This window comes from Dipteris shenzhenensis, chromosome 28 (genome assembly GCF_047967505.1).
Source record: "Dipteris shenzhenensis isolate YYH24624 ecotype China chromosome 28, Dip_SZ_1.0, whole genome shotgun sequence".
In the NCBI taxonomy this organism is placed as follows: Eukaryota; Viridiplantae; Streptophyta; class Polypodiopsida; order Gleicheniales; family Dipteridaceae; genus Dipteris; species Dipteris shenzhenensis.
In genome coordinates, this window is record NC_141623.1 from 43,051,102 (window position 1) to 43,067,949 (window position 16,848).

The following is a 16,848-nucleotide window of genomic DNA, read 5'->3' on the forward strand; positions in this document are numbered from 1 at the left end:
AAAAGGCAAAAGTTGTGAAGTTCCAACTAACAATGCCTCTCGAGGCTGCCCTCATGAACATAGTGGGTTTCCATGAGTTTAAAACATCCTAGAATTTATTATTGTAAGGATATTCTATTATTGTAGGATGTTTTAAAACATCCTTGAAACTTATTATTATTTATTACTTGTATGAGAATAAATATGTCAAGATTGGTTTCCATGAGTTTAAATAAAATCTACTTTGTTTTGTCACTACTCTCAAGGATTTCTTAGAATTTGGAAGAAGCCTCGATTGGAACGATCCTAGATTAAGAGTGGAATGATCCTAGATTAAGAATTCACACATTAAAGACTTAAAGATTGCTTGGAAATTCGCAACATCTAGAAAGGTGATTACTTGACTTGTGTGCCCTTGTCCAAGGTTTACTACCAATGAATAAATCCAACTAGGCAAGCTTGCCACACACTAAACCTCTTGGTTTTAAGCTTTGAATAAAATGTATGCAACAACCAGGGAGATTGCCATAAATGAGCTTTTATTTAGCCAACTCACTCTTGACTACAAACAAGCAAGCTTATAATTCGGGGATAATTAGACTAGTAGGTTGTTCAAAGGCTCTAGCAATGTTTAGCAATATTGGCCCATGCGAACTAGGAAAGCCACTACACTTCATATTTGTAGGTGCATCTTGCTCAACTCATGGAGAATGCATTAAAGATTTAAGTATTCATGTAGCAATAGTAACTCCAGCAATTTGGGCATTCGCCCGCTTGAGCTAGCTTCCCACATTCATTTCCCTCAAGAAGCTCATCTCTTGCCTATTAGCATAGGCCACGGGCAATTAGTCCCACATAGTTATGCGCACATGTGCGTGCATGCGTGCGTGCGTGCATGTGTGTGTGTGTGTGTTGGGGGTTGGGGGTGGGTTGGCAAGCATGAGTTCGGGGGAGAGGAGGGGGAGGGGGGGGGAGCGGCACAGTGTTTGAAAGGCTTCAAGTATTCCAAATATACCTTAGAATCTTCTTTGAAGGCATTGCCTTAGAGACTCATATTCTACAAAAATAATACAACATCTGTGCTCAACAGATAACGGGATCTCGTACGCAAGAGAGAAAACAAGATAGTATGGAGAATCAAAAATTTGATTACTGTAGAACTGATACAATAGATGGCGATGCTTCCCAACCGTGCGCTCCTATGAAAGAAGCTTCGATGGCGTGCTGGAAACAGTAGAAGACAGAGGCTGTGGATGCTAAGGAATCAGGGTTGCTATAGCCAATGATGAAATGGGCTTCACGGGCTTGCTCTTATATAGCCACCAGTCATAGTCGGTTAGGCTCAATTGGGTGACCGACCCAGTCCGCCCAAAACAGTCAACTGGGGGTTGGTCCCGAAATAGGCCACCAACCATACGATAGAACCGGTGCGCAAAATAGAGCAACTAACCTACGTTCTCCGTTTGGCCTAGAGCCATCCGGGATCATCTGAGGCTCCAAACGGGCCCCGCAACCCGAGAGTGGGCTGCCCCAAGAAATGCTCCATCTACCCTCAGTGCGGTCAGTCAAGGGATGCCTTCCCGCACTTGCATGTAGCCTAGTTGGTGGTGTGCCAACTCTATCTGAAGCCGTCCAGCCATCAAGCCCTTCAAGTACTTCAATGACACTCCCAAGCAAGTACTTGGACAATACTCCTATGCATAAGCGCATGCCTTCATTGCATTGGAGTACATAAAGTATAATGGCTTGTGGCCTAGTGCAGAGGACGACTCCCTCTCTCGTAAAAGTAGAAGTAATCTCCTTAAGTTACAAGAGTCAATGTCACCACCAATAATTAAAGCAATTACAATACATTGCCGCCACTCAAAGCAACATTTATTTGTGTATTTTTTATGTCTTGGATTTCCATGGAAGCCCTTGTTTAATGGATGTCCAAGTGTGCATGATATGTGCTTGAGACATGGGGATAAAGTATCCAATAGCATGCTCAAAATATATAACTATCGAACCTCTTCAATGAGACCATAGATATTGAGTTGAACACCCTTTCACCTACCGTTAACTCAAGGATCTCAACTATAACAAGTTGGTTTGGGGAGTTTGTCTTCACAATTCCTTGGAATTCGGAAGAAGCAAACGGTGGAAGGATAAGTTCATGAAGCATATGTAATTTTTCACATATTGTCTACATGAGAAGTATTTACCTCCTATTCTGATGATGACGCATTATCAACATGAGAAGCATTTACCTCCTATTTTAATCATGATGCATTGTCAACATGAGAAGTATTTACCTCCTATTATGATGATTATGCTTGTGTGAATCTGAACTTTGTGTTTTTACACCAATTTCGAATCCTCTTGATGTGTGGTATGTTTGAGTCTATCAATTTGTATTTTGGATTGTTGACTTTTGTTTAGATGTTTATTTTTAATTTTCTTTTGGTTTTGTAGATTTAGTATGACAATAATCATGTGAGGAGAATGGATCTAATATGATACAAACTTGCGACTTGGAGGCATCAAGTTTTTTAACAATAGCCTTCAAAGTACTCTATGAGTTGTATAACAATGTGTAATGTGCATGTTGAGGTAGGAATGGTTGTGACTAGTCATAAGATTGGTTGTGACCAGTCATAAAATTGTTATGCTTTTCAAGGGCATGATTATACATCTGATTTTGAAGTTTAGGCTATGTATGAGGTGTTATCGAATCCTTATGACAAGGCTAGAAATGTACGGGAGTATGGAGATTATTGAAGCAGACTATGCGGGAGTATGCGAGGAAGGTGGATGGTATTCATGTGTTTAGATTCTTGTGGAGTGTCTTGACGGGGAGGGGATTCTAGTAGTTTTGTGCAAGTATGTGTACACATCGTTGTGGTGTATTCTATAGTTTTGTGTTTTTATTTTTTGGCTTTATTGCAAGATTTGTCTAGTTTGGGTATCATCGCTACGGGGAGGGATGGTCATGTTAGAGGGTGGGTTGGCATTGAGTGTTAGTCTTCTGCCTCCTCTCACTGTTTTTTTGAATTTTGCATCATGGAGGCTTGAGTAGGTTTGTGATTTGAAGAATAGTCCAAGTGTTTTGAAGCTGCTGGTGTGGCAGAGGGTAATCTTAGTGTGGATTCTATTGGAGTGGCAATTCTCATTCCTTGGATGCTTCTACGCCAACTAATGAAGTTCTTGCTAAGGTTCTAGAGGTGTTTGATCATTTGTTAAGTTCAAATTTGAAGTGAATCCAAGAGTCTTGGCCTTAGGGTGCAAAGGCTTTGGTGATGGAGAAGTGTAATGTTTTCATTGGGTCATTTGTGCAAAGGCTTTGGTGATGGAGAAGTGTGATGTTTTCATTGGGTCATTTGTTGTTCAACAACGTATGTTTAAAAATTGTGTTATAAAATTTGTTAGTGGTGGATGCCATGCATTCCGCATGAAAGCACTAGTTGGAGGCTATGTAGTAGACCGTGGCGAGAAGGACCTGGTGCTAGAAGAAGGATTGATCTATAGGAAGATGCTATCGAGCTGTAGGAAGAACGATTGATCTATAGGAAGAAGGATCGATCTATAGGAAGACACTATCGAGTTTTTGAATCTGCAGAATATGTCAACATTTTTTGTGTTGAAAATATTTTGGTGAAATGTTGTTATGTTTTGGATTTCAACTATGAATTTGATGAAGTTTTATGTGGGGTTTTTATTATCTATATTTATTATTTATGTGTATTTTTTAGGTTGTTTATAAATGTTTACATTTGTTTTACGTTTTGGTTGGCTTTAGTTAGGTCTAGTATATATTATTTAGTAAATGCCAGAACTGGGTAGGTTAAAATTAGGGGGCACTTTTCTTCTATGAAAGTGGCCCAAATGGATGGTGTACATTTATTCTCCACTGACCTCAAACCTTTGTGTCTTTTGTTGGGCTATACATCACTACTTGCAAAACAATAGGTCCCCATGGACTGGACTTCCATAGAATTTCAAAGATTGCCATTCCTTTTGTAGGTCCCAATCGAGAAACGCGTAGTGTGGCCTCAAGGTAGATATCTTCAAAAGGTTACAGAGGGTAGGTTGGACCATGCCCTGACAACCAAAGATGTACATCCAGCCCCAAAAATAACAAGTGTAGGAAATGGGAAGTCATCCATCAATATTGAATGATGAAACAAGCTAGCCAGACACAGATTTCTCCTCTTAGGATGTAGCTAGCAATTTCCATCATAGCAAATAGGAAAATTCAGCCCATGCGGACCTACCCTAATGGGACTTCCAATCCACCTCATGTCCAATTTTAAAAGGAATATGTTCTCAAGTTTCAATTAACAATAATGTCCCATGAGGACTCTCAAGGTTGCCATCATAAATGTAGTTATTAATGTTGTATTGACTGGAAAGATTGGTTTCGACGACTTTAAAACATCCTAGAATTTTGTTGCATGGGGATGTTTAGTCTCTACTCTCAAGCATTTCTTAGATCTTGGAAGTAGCCCAGGGTGGAATGATACTCCATTGAAAATCCACACATTAAGGCCTTGGGATTGCTTGGAAATTTCAACAACTAGAAAGGTACTTGTGTGCGGGACTAACAATGAATAAATCCAACTAGCCAAGCCTACCACACACAAGACCTCTTGGTTTGAAGCTTGCAATAAATGTATGCACATGCACAAACTTGTGTCTTTCTCTGGCAAAAAGAAGCAAGACCCAAGAGGAGTATTTTCTCACTCAATTTGCTCATGGCTACAAATAGTGGGCTGATATGTTGTTCAAAGGCTACAGTAATATCTAACAATATTGGCCCATGCAGACCAAGAAAGCCACCACACTTTGTATTCATAAGTGCATCTTGCTTGACTCACTGAGAATGAGTGCTTTGGTCTTGTGCATAGTAAGCAACTTGTGTGGATGGTTGAGAAGATGATGTCATTGTGAAAGAAAACTTATTGAAATACCTAAGAAAAGGTCATGAAAGAATGCCAAGACATGTGTACATTGCACAATTGAAAATGATTATTTATACTTTTTGCCACATGGTATTAAAATACCAATGGTTACTCACAACAATAGAAAGGGCAACTTGAATTCTACAAAACTATTCAAAATTGTAGATGCATAATCAAGCATTCAAAAATGTTTAACTTGAAAGAAAAGATAGTACATGGCACTTAAGCTCTTATAATTGTGGGTGCAACATGAAGCTATAAAATCATTTAACTATTTAAAAGTGTCAATCATAGACGCATGTAAAAGCAAATTCAACATGGACAATTTGAAGAGTTTACAAAATTCATCAAAATTGTAGGCACATGGTGTCAAAATGTACGCCGTCAGAAACACGCCTTCATCTCCTCTGTTGATGGCATTGCAATGTCGTCATCAACATTTTACTAGTGAATTATTGTCAAGATATCTTTCATTAATGTAGATCTTCCTCTAGGAGAAGGCTTGCATAGACTGTTTTTGAAAATTCATCACAAGCTTGATCACAAGTCCTCTTGCATGTGAGTTGTTTTGTAATGCGTCTGCACAATTTATATGGAAGTTGGATATTTCTAAGTTAAACAGCCGACCCATAGTATAGCAATCTTATACCCATTACCATTTGCCCTTGGGTTTTGTACATGCATTAGTGGCATGTAGCTCCACCGTCAAGCAAGGAAATCTATGACATGTGAAAGCATAAGTCAAATCTTTTTCTACTTATTCTTTATCCAATGTAGACTCTTTTCCTAATCAATAATTTCCTACCTCCCCTAATCTACCATCTCCCATGAAATCCAACATATAATTGCAAGCATTCAAATTTGCATGTTGGCCATGCACTACTCTCAATTCACTTACAATAGTGCTAGTGATGGAAAGTTCATGTTGGCAAAACAATCGTGCTCACATCTTTGTGAGCATAGACTACCAATCTAAGCAATGTTCTTCTTTAGAATTTTGGCTTCTTATCCTTTGATGTATGATCCAAAGGAGGGAGGAAGCCATGTCAATATATAAGGGATACTACCTCCATTAAAGAAAGGACTGACATACAAAATTCCCTTCTTGTGTAAATAGGCACCTATTGCTCGATACAAAGCTTTGTGCATCACAATCATCTCTAACTTTGACTTTGGCGAAGTATGCACTGTGATGCAAACCTCCTCCGTGAATGTGATTTGGGACTGATTTGTTGGAAGGTGCACATGGGAGGAGGGCCAACATGGGTTAAAGGAGGTAAGAGGAATAGTCAATAGGGGCTCTTTGCATGCCTGCCCACCCTCCACCTCAATATGGGATTGTCCCATACCTTGGAGCGTGACTCTCAATGATGTACCTCAAATCCTTGTCTAATCCCTTGAAATTAGGAAACACTAATTTGAGACCCATTTAAGACTAAAGTTCTCCCCTAATTTAGAATAAGGAGGGTCAACATGGGTTAAAGGAGGTAAGAGGAATAGTCAATAGGGGCTCTTTGCATGCTTGCCCACCCTCCACCTCAACATGGGATTGCCCCATATCTTGGAGCATCACTCTCAATGATGCACCTCAAATCCTTGTCTAATCCCTTGAAATTAGGAAACACTAATTTGAGACCCATTTGAGACTAAAGTTCTCCCCTAATTTAGAATAATATCCCCCCCCCCCCCCCTCTCTCTCTCTCTCCCCTACCTGGCGGCCCCCCAAGTTTTTTTCCATAAGGTGTAAATGAATTTAACCAACATGATGATTTGTGAGATAAAGATCTAAGCTATGCACCACTTTCACATTGCCAAGGTCATCTTTCAAGCTAGAGTCCATGACAATTAATCAACACCTTGAGCTTACACAACCAGTTCTACTTGGTGGAATTAATGCTTTTAGTGAGCACCTTGCTCGATAATCACACATTTTGGACACGGGCTTCGACTAGTTTCCCATGACAATTCCACGGAACTTGTTAACGTACGACCTAATAGAGAACACACCCTTGCTCTCATACTACTTGTTAGGATTCATAGACTTGAACAGCATACAATAGTTCTCCATTTAAAGGAATTTGACATGAAATATAACACTTTGCAAGAAGAAAACCAAAACAGTTATTACCACACCCAAAAGATTGGCTTCTACGGATAAGGGACTGATTGAACTCCATGCAGAGGTTCACAAGTAAACAAAGCTAGCCACAAAGGCTCTTAACCGGACACAGCCCCTATGCTGCATAAAATGTTAGAGACAGGTAGAGACGTAGTCACAGAGGCTTGCAAGATCTACTTCGACACACATAGTATGCTCCACATGAAAACTCCTTGACTCCAAAGAGCTTTGTACGCATGGTTGCCCCATTAATGGTAAATATTCCTTGTTATATATTGTAAGGTGCAACTGAGTTAGAGATCTTACGATTCTATAATTAGAAGCAAATAACTCAGTATAAGGTCCTGGAATTACGTGGGTTTCCCGCTTCTAAGGAGTCAAACCAGCTTAGAGTTGAAAGGAGATGTGATCATTGGACTCCTCGATACAGGTCTTGACTTGTTAAATTGTAGCATCGAAGCACCTTCGAGACGCATCTTATTTATTTTTCGAGAAATGCTTGGCATCGCATCTATAATTAGAAGCAAATAACTCAGTATAAGGTCCTGGAATTACGTGGGTTTCCCGCTTCTAAGGAGTCAAACCAGCTTAGAGTTGAAAGGAGATGTGATCATTGGACTCCTCGATACAGGTCTTGACTTGTTAAATTGTAGCATCGAAGCACCTTCGAGACGCATCTTATTTATTTTTTGTTTTCCAAGAAGTTAATTGGAGCAAGGCTGCAAACCAAGGGCACAGAAGCTGAGAATTCGATGAACTCTACATTTATATAAAGGACTGAAAAGCCAGTTCTAGCTTGCTCGCAAAGTAGATTTCATACTCGTATGCGGATGATGATCGAACAAAGGCAAAACAAAGGCAATCCTAGCCAAAATGCTCGAAAGTTTCCAGAGAGTGATCAGTGAAAATTACCATGCTGCGAGCTTCCTCCCCCAACCCACAATCGTCTACCCCCTTGTCTACTTCGATCAAAGCTCGGAGCTCAGTTCTCAAATTCTCATGCATGCATGCAAGTAGAACATCTAAGCGCAGCTCGCATTCCTGACGCTCCACGCTACCTTCAGCCCAGGAACACCCACGAATGCACGAGAAATTTTTACCTTAAGAAGAGATCCTCGCCTGTGAAAAAGGTGAACCGTGTTTCTACGAAGATCGTCTTCTCCAGCTTTGCTACCAGGAACCAAGAGCTCGATAGCAAGTACGTCACAGAAGATGAAAGAAACTACAAGTTGCTCACAGAGAAGATGAGGCAAAGAGGAGAGGGAGTTTCTCCACAAAATTAGCATTTTGTTGGTAAAGTTGCGCTTTGTCTTCATGATGCATTTCGTGTGAGACGTGATGCAAGAAGAGCAAGCATGAATTGATACAATTTGTAGTGAAAAATTCTTGATAATATCAATAGGCTGCGTGAGATTGGGAACTCTTGAATCTTGATCGAACTTGTATCTAGGAAATATGCTTGAATTTCTTAGTTCAGAATCTGTAGCAAGTGACTATACAGAGATTGGTAGGAAGTTCCTTATGCATGCACTATCAGCAGGTTAAATTGAGAACCGAGGCCTGCTGCCCTCGGAACTCGTTGTCTGTGAGTACAAAACTTAACATTCAAAATTCAAAAAGGCATCCAGATCAGCGTAAAGATCATAGTCGAAGCTATCGTTGGAAGTATTATAAACGGGACCTGCACAAGCTGGGGGCGTCGATCGTGGTGGTGTTAGAGCGTTTTGTAGGTCCGGCTGTTCATACGAGAACAATTCTGAAGCTAGTATCTCCACATTAAGCATGGCGGGTGCTGTGATCACGTCCGCCAGTGCAGAACGACTCTTGCAATTAGAGTGTTCCTTGCGCTTCATTCCGGCAGATTTCGTCTTTTTCAGTGGAACTGGATCGTTGGGAAGATAGACATGATTATCGACATTTGACAATGTGCTCGTCACTTCCTGCTGCGAATCATGAGAGCTACATGTGCTCCAACTATAAGACTTACGAGTGTCGTCTGCTTTGTCAGACTGTGGCAAATGTTTTTTAATTCTTGATCCGTCAAGACAATTTGGACTTTGATGGGCATGCGCAGAAACAGATCTCAGTCTCCTCTCGTCATCGCTCTCAAATGAACAAGTTAGCTTGCGACCGTCTCGCTCGGGGAGTTCGCAGGGGCTTTTTCTCTTGCCTGTGAATTCTTGCACCAGGAATCGAAAATTCGAGGGGTCTGTTTCGACCATAATTGGTGGGCAGACATGCACAACCTTGACTGTAGGAATCAGACGAGCCATCAATCGGACGGGCGAAATTCTACTCACGACCTCTCACGGGCAGCAGCACGCAAGGCAGGAAGAAGGCTCTTGTGGGATCACAGGCTTTTACTTGTGAATACCTGCAAGCAGGTTCGCAATGGGCATATACTTTTTACTAGCTCAAGCAGCTGAAGATCATGCATCTATGAGCTCTACGAAGGAGCGGTTTTCAGATCGAACGAAGCCGATAGCATGAAAGTTTTGTACTCCCTATTTCTAACAAGGGCAAGTGTGATGACAGGGAGCCGGAGGCAGCGTAGACTAGTAGTACTAAGAAGTAAGATAATCGATGACGGCACTGTGCAAATTAGGTGAAGCAAAGATACTTCGGGAAGCGTAGTTAAGAACTTGCAGGAAGTGGAGCGGTCCCAGATTGCTTGCGTCCGAGTCTCACTCACTGAAATAGCTTGATGAGTGATGGGAACCGGCAAAAGGGCAACGATCGAAAGAGCGGAGGCCTTAGTCTCCTAGAGTCTAGACTACAGCTACGATGACTTTGCTCATCTATGCATGTGCATGGAGCTGTCTGACTACGAGAGCACAAACAAACGGAGTGGGACGTAGCTAGCGGAGTAAAGATGAGCTGCCGTGGAGCTTAAAGAAATAGACATGGACGAAAGTCACGCGCCGGCGCAACTATCGAAGACGAAGGAATCTGCTTTCCGAATAAGTCAGGCCCCAAGAAACGAAACTTTGATACCGCGGGCTGTCTTGCACTACCGTGGACAACGCATCGCCAATATCAGTGTTTGCCCAACTCTTTATGAACACTCTCACGAATTTAGAATACACAATTTAACAACTAATTTCAGATTTCCAACCGCTTCAATGGAGATTCTCACCGAAAAGGTCGACATATCTATCATTGTTTGTCAAACCCACTACCCCTGACAATCTCACAAATCAAGGATTTAGAGCGCATTCCAGCATATTTGCCAGCCCCTCGCATATTGCAGAGTTCGTCCCCGTGTGAGTATGTTTGCTTGGAGTTGCCCTTCTGTCGGCGCTTTTCCACTCTATTTTGGATGTAGCAACCTATTACAAGAGGGACATTTATTCAAAATGTTGCATTTTTAGGAGAAAACGGGGGTTAGCCTCGTAATGCCCGGGTGGAGAGGAAGAATTTTCGTCTCCACCAGAGCACCTGCAATGGCCAAAATTGTCAGCTATAACGTCGTGGCTAAGGCAAAAGTGTGGAAATTCTGGCGATTCCTGGCATAAATGCCATCGTGGGAACCTCCTCTTAGAATCAACAAAACCACCCTCTATACAAGGTTCTAAATAAGGTTGCAAATCACCTTCAATAGAAAGTATCTAAAAACATATAATATCTACAAACATATATATATCTTTGCCCAAGTGTCATTTTTTGTCTCAAATGTTCAATGTTTGTCACGAACACTCCAAAGAAATCTCACCAGCAAAGGATTAACGTGCAAAAGGCTCTAAATAAGGTAGCAAACCACTCTACACCTCCTAGAATAGAGATCCTCCCCATAAAAAGTCAACAAATATGAGCGGGTACTCCATCTATATAGGAGCCCAACAAAGGTGACATACTAGAAAATAACACTTTGGATATATATCCCTTTTTTTCAAAGGAAATAAACAACTTGAGTTGAATACCAACATGAATCCATAGACTTTAGGATAGTCAAAAATCAATTTCAAAACATGATGAGTTGATCCTTGAACGTATTGGACACAAGAATAATGTGGATAACATAGCAAGTTGATCCTTCAAGGTCAAAGGCAATAGGACAACTTGACATCAGATTTCACACTTGCAGTTGTTGCCCACTAAGGATATAGCTAGGGTTGGTTTTAGAAATATTATTTTTTCAAAATTGTCACTACTTTTACAAACCGAACTATCCATTTTTTCAAGTCTTTTGTAGTAAACTAACACTAAGATCGATTTAGAGTGAGCATCATGGTTTCAAGATATGCATGATTATGCAAGCATGTGCTGGGATTTATTATATAAGCTCCTCACCCTTACATGGTTCACCACTCCCATGCTACAATGCAAGCACTAGCTTATGGAGGGTACTTTATGCTCACATATGATGGGCTTAGTATTGATTGTAAGATCACCAACCCTAATATATAGGGGGCATGCTGGGGGGTTGACCTCATAAAATTTTAGTATACGACGTGCATTCAAAAGGAGAGGTATTTAAACTCAACTTCTGGGAAAATTTTAACAAGGTTATAATAATAGGAAGTACTTTTCAATCCAACTTTAGAAAAAAACAGTAAGTTCATAAGTAAGCATGGGTGCTTTTATTGGGGGGGAAAGTTTAGTTGACGGGTTTTTAAAATACCCCTTGAACGCACAAGATACCTAGGGCTTCTTAGTATTATAGCATACATAAGACTCCCTACCACGGATGCATTTCCCCCCCCATATTGAAATGCTGCAACACTTTTGTAACATACTTCTTTTGTGAAAGCCAAAGGAGTTTTCTACTTTGGTCACGCGTGATGCGCATACCAAGAATATGACCTATAGTCCCAAATCCTTTATGTCAAAGGCCTCATGCAACTTGGCCTTCAATGCATCTAGCTCACAAGTGTTCTTGCTAGCCAATAGCATATCATCCACATAAAGTCCCATGAGTATCAAGCTATTATCCAAGTTAGCCCTTTAGTGTAGAGGCAGTGACCAATCTCACTTCTTCTAAAACCCTGGGACCGAATCAAAGCATTGAATTTCTGATACCATTCTCTAGGTACTTGCTTAAGCCTCATAGAGACTCTTTTTCAGCTTGCAAACCAACTACTCTTTTCCCTTTTCTTCAAAGCCTTCTGACTATACCATGTAAATTCCTCATGTAGATCCCCATGCAAGAAAGCTATCTTGACATCCATCTACATAAGCTCCATATCCTCTACTGCCACAAGTATTAGGGGAGGTTTGAGGTCTCAAAAGGGCCTCACAAGGAATAGATTAAGGAAGAGATTAAGTTAAGTAAAAGTGACCTACTATGGTGGCCCAGGGGTATAAGGGACCCCTCGCATTTACTAAGCTGACATGGGCTCTTGGATGGAGGATGGATCAAGGGCCTAGAATGCCTTGGATGGGGCCTAGGTTGACTTTAGTGGCCTCCAAATCTGATAAGGGGAAGGCCTATTAAAGAGGAATAATGCGCTTCATTGTAGACCATAAGATCTATTCAAGTTCTATGGTGGAGATGGAGATGCTTCATGAAGGGCTAGGATTGAGGCGCTTCATGGAGGGTGGAGATCACAAGATTAAGATGGATGGACCGGATTGAAGTGCCGTATTGGATGGCCCGAATTGAACGCCTCTTTGTCTCACCTCCTTCCTTGGATCCATGCTTGATCTAGGGCTCATATTGAAGTGCATTTTAGATCCATCACTACTACACACGGATCCCCGTTTAAGTACTGACATTTAGCGTGTGCGGGGCACTTAGTCATCAGTGTTGAAAGCGTGCCTCGTCAAGCGTCGCTATATAGCGGCTTTAGTCAAACGTCGCTATATAGCGACCATTGTTAAAGTCACTATATAGCAACTTTTATCAGAATTGTAAGTGTCGTTATATAGCAACACTGAGATACTTTTTTATAGCGATGTTTTACAGAGAGTTTTTTTTCCCATATCGACCTTAAAAGGTAGTTTTCTCCAATGGCAATTTTTTTTTAATTTTCATACATGTTTGATCTTTTGAGAGAATAAAAGTAAGAGAGCATGTACATCAAGCCTTTGAAGCTCATATATTCATGTCCAAGTTTGAGATGAAAAAAATCAATGAAGAGCATTTACATCAACGGTTTCATCTTGAGCCAGGTCTAACATGCCAAACAAGTCTATCTCTAACTCTATACCGAGTTGATCTCCTATATCGTCATCATACTCTAGCATCGTACGTTCACCTAAAAGTACTTGATCATCTTCTTCAATAAAGTGTGGTGATTCTTGATGATCGTTGTCCTCTTCCTCAATATCGTGATCTCCATCTTCCTCCCATGCGATGTCATTATGTGCATCTTCCTCTTGGCTCATATTGCGATCTTCATCTTCTTTGCTAGATTCATCTGGATAAATTGGATCCGGCATTGGTAGTGGCATCTCCATATCCACATCTCTATCTTCAAAATTTTTCTTACTTCGTGGTGCAACTTGGATCACATACCACCATCTTGGATCAGAGTGATCCGGATGAAAAACCACCTATATTGAAGATGGGTGCCAAATGTCATCAATTATATATATGAAATTATGCTTAAGTACATGTATCAATGGATCTTTAAAAATGAAAGCTTTGATTAATTAAATCATTAGTATGCACGTGCTCATAGTGCTCGGGAAGAACAAAAGTATCACTTTCATCAATCCAAAGTTTGGTGGAGTCTATTGCAAAGAAACCGCTACTATCTTTTCTCACTGTCGCATGGGGACCATTGTAAATAGTTCTAAACCTTTTTACATCAAGAATGAAAATACTAAATCGTCTGAAATCAACTTCATAGATTTCGCGTATGGTTCCATAATAATCCAACTGTGAGGAGAGAAGATTGGTATCCAAAGCACTCGCTCGGCTATCTTGTGTGAAGTTAGCCATGACTCCACAATCATACGTGACTCTATTTGAATCGATACGTTCCACGCAAAAATGTCGTCCATATGACCATAATGCACTGTACTTTTTGTACTGTAAAAGAGCATCATTAAAACAATGAAGATGCATCTATTTTATAGCGTATATTGCCACAAATAATTACTTAATTACATCAAGAGGTAAGAAACTTACATGCATCATACATCCAGATGATAACTCTCGCTCGCATTCGTTTATTGTCTCTCCATCGCGTTCGGCTTTATGTAGAGCCAGTTATAGCCAATCAAGTGACATGTGAGTGGGGAGAAGAGCCAGATCCCATGGATATGGTTGCGATCGCCTGTACATTGCTGTGAATCTCGTCCTTGCATTTATTCTTTCTGCTTTGGTCGCTTCATATCTCTCAATCCACTTTTGCATCTCCTTGCTATTGAGGATACAAAACTTATTGAATTTCTCCATTTGCTCTTCGCTCATCTTTCTTTCAATCCCTTTTCCTTGGGGAACCTCGTCAATGATGCAATCATCATCCTTGTTATGCCAAGCTTGCGGCATATCGAGATCCGTGGGTGCAAGAAACTCTGTGATATATACTAATGACTCTTGCACAAGCCATCCCTCTACCATGCTTGCTTCTGGTCTTGCTCTTTGTCTTACAAATCCCTTCAAAGTTTTCATAAACCGCTCGAGAAAAAACATCCACCGACTATGAACGGTACCTGCAATAGCCACCTCATCAACTATGTGCACAAGCAAGTGTACTTGAGTTGTCATAATGCTCGAGGGAAAGTGCTTCTCAAGCAAGCATACAGCTTCGATGGATTCCACCCTAGCGTTCTCAATGCTCGATATGGAGATCTCTTTTTGAGATATCCACCTATTTCACATGCCCATGTAAGATATTTTCATAATCAATCTACAGATTATTCTGCTTAAATTGAAGAAAATGCAATTAATGTGATTTGATAGTAAGCATACCTCACAATACCACTGATCTTGAATATAGCATTTCTAACATCTTCTTGTAAGCACCCTTTTATTGTAATTGGGAGGATGAACTATCAAATCAACAAAGAAGTCATGTCAACAATATAACATAATCATAATTACGCTAACGCATCACGATTATCGGTACAGTAATCCTACAGCTTAGAATACCTATAAGACCTTGTGCCAATCATGGGACTTGAGCCCACTAAGCTTATTGTCCTTTGAAAATGCTCCTTTTAAGCAATGCATGTACCCTGTGGGTATTTGAAAAGAGGCAATGTCCACCTTGACTGCTGCCTCCTCCCTCGTAGAGAGGCTCCATGTTGATTTTGGGAGGATAACTTTTCCCGAAGCATGCACTTGGGGCCACAAACGAGACATCCTATTCATAGCATGGAAGTCTTCTCACACTCCTCTCGAGTCTTTGGAACCAACCAAGTGTGCCCAAATAGTAGCCCCCACATTCTTGAAGATATGCATGGGATCCAAGAGATGATTGATTTGTAACTGACCCCAATAAGCAAGATCGATAGCCTGTTCATACCAGGAGGAGGTTCCTCTCCATTCACCCTCCAAGCCTGAATCCAGTCACTTGCCTTTAAATATGATGGTGGTGGATCAAGCTGACCTCCATGCGCGAGATGGTCCAGCGGAAGGTATCGAGCATGACCTTCATAAACATTTTTCCTCATATGTTTGGAGTATCATGCAAGTGATTTCAAACCCGGTCCACAAATAGGACAAGCATGGTATCCACTTGTAACAAGTCCTGCACGCGTGCATGAATGTGTTAGTATAAGACATGCGTGCGAAAGAGAGTCATAAAAGCATAATCCTATATTATACATATAGAGACACAACCACGTACCTGCGCACTCTCCATACCCTGGGTAGTCATGCATGGTCCACATCAAGATACCCCTGACCAAAATATCATTGGTATGTCTAGGAGCTTTGGAAATGTCAAAGACCCACACTCCTTTCCATAATATATGTAACTTCTCTATCAAAGGTGCCATGTACACGTCCATATTTTTTGCCTTGTACTTCCCTGGCACAAGTAGTGCAAGCATGAGGTGTCCCTTTTTTATTGTTAGCCATGGTGGGGTATTGTAATTCACCATGACTATGGGCCATGTCGACCAAGATGTCGAGCGTAACCTGAAAGGATTCACGCCGTCCATGGCGAGCCCAAGATGTAAGTTGTGTGGCTCCCTCGCAAAGTCTGGCCACTGATTGTCTATGTGCTTCCAAGCTGCACAATCTACGAGAATCCTCACTGTGTCATCAATGGACCGATGAGATGCATGCCATGTCATCAAATCCACTATGGATTTGCATCGAAACATGTGTTGTATTCTTGCAATGATGGGAAAGTGTCTCAAGACCTTTACCGGTATCTGCTCACCCTGTAAGTCATCTCTATATCGTTGTTCCCCACATTTCGAACAACTAGCCAAATCTCCATGCTCACGACAAAAGAGAATACAATCATTACGGCAAGCATGGATGGTATCATAATCCATACCCACTGTTGTTAGCATCTTCTTCGCTTCATCTCTTGATGCGGGCATGGTATTTGGTGCAAGCAACATCTTCTGGAGCAACCTATCACAATTCAAACATACATAGGCTTCGAATAATGATGATTCGGTACACTAATCCTATAGCTTGGAATCCCTGAAAGATATTGAGCAAGCTTAGAATCTTACAAACTGACATTGAGCAAACATTTACAGACTCTTGCATTCTTTGAATTAGAGTGACAAAAGTCTGTATTTGTTTGCTCAATAGTAGGCTATTGAAGCTTCACGTGGAAGGAAAGAGAGAGAAAAAGAGATGAGAAAAAGGACAAAAGAGAGGAGATAAGACAAGAAAATAGAGGAGATAAGAGAGGAGAAAAAAGAGTTAAGAGAGGAGATAAGAGAGAAAAAGAG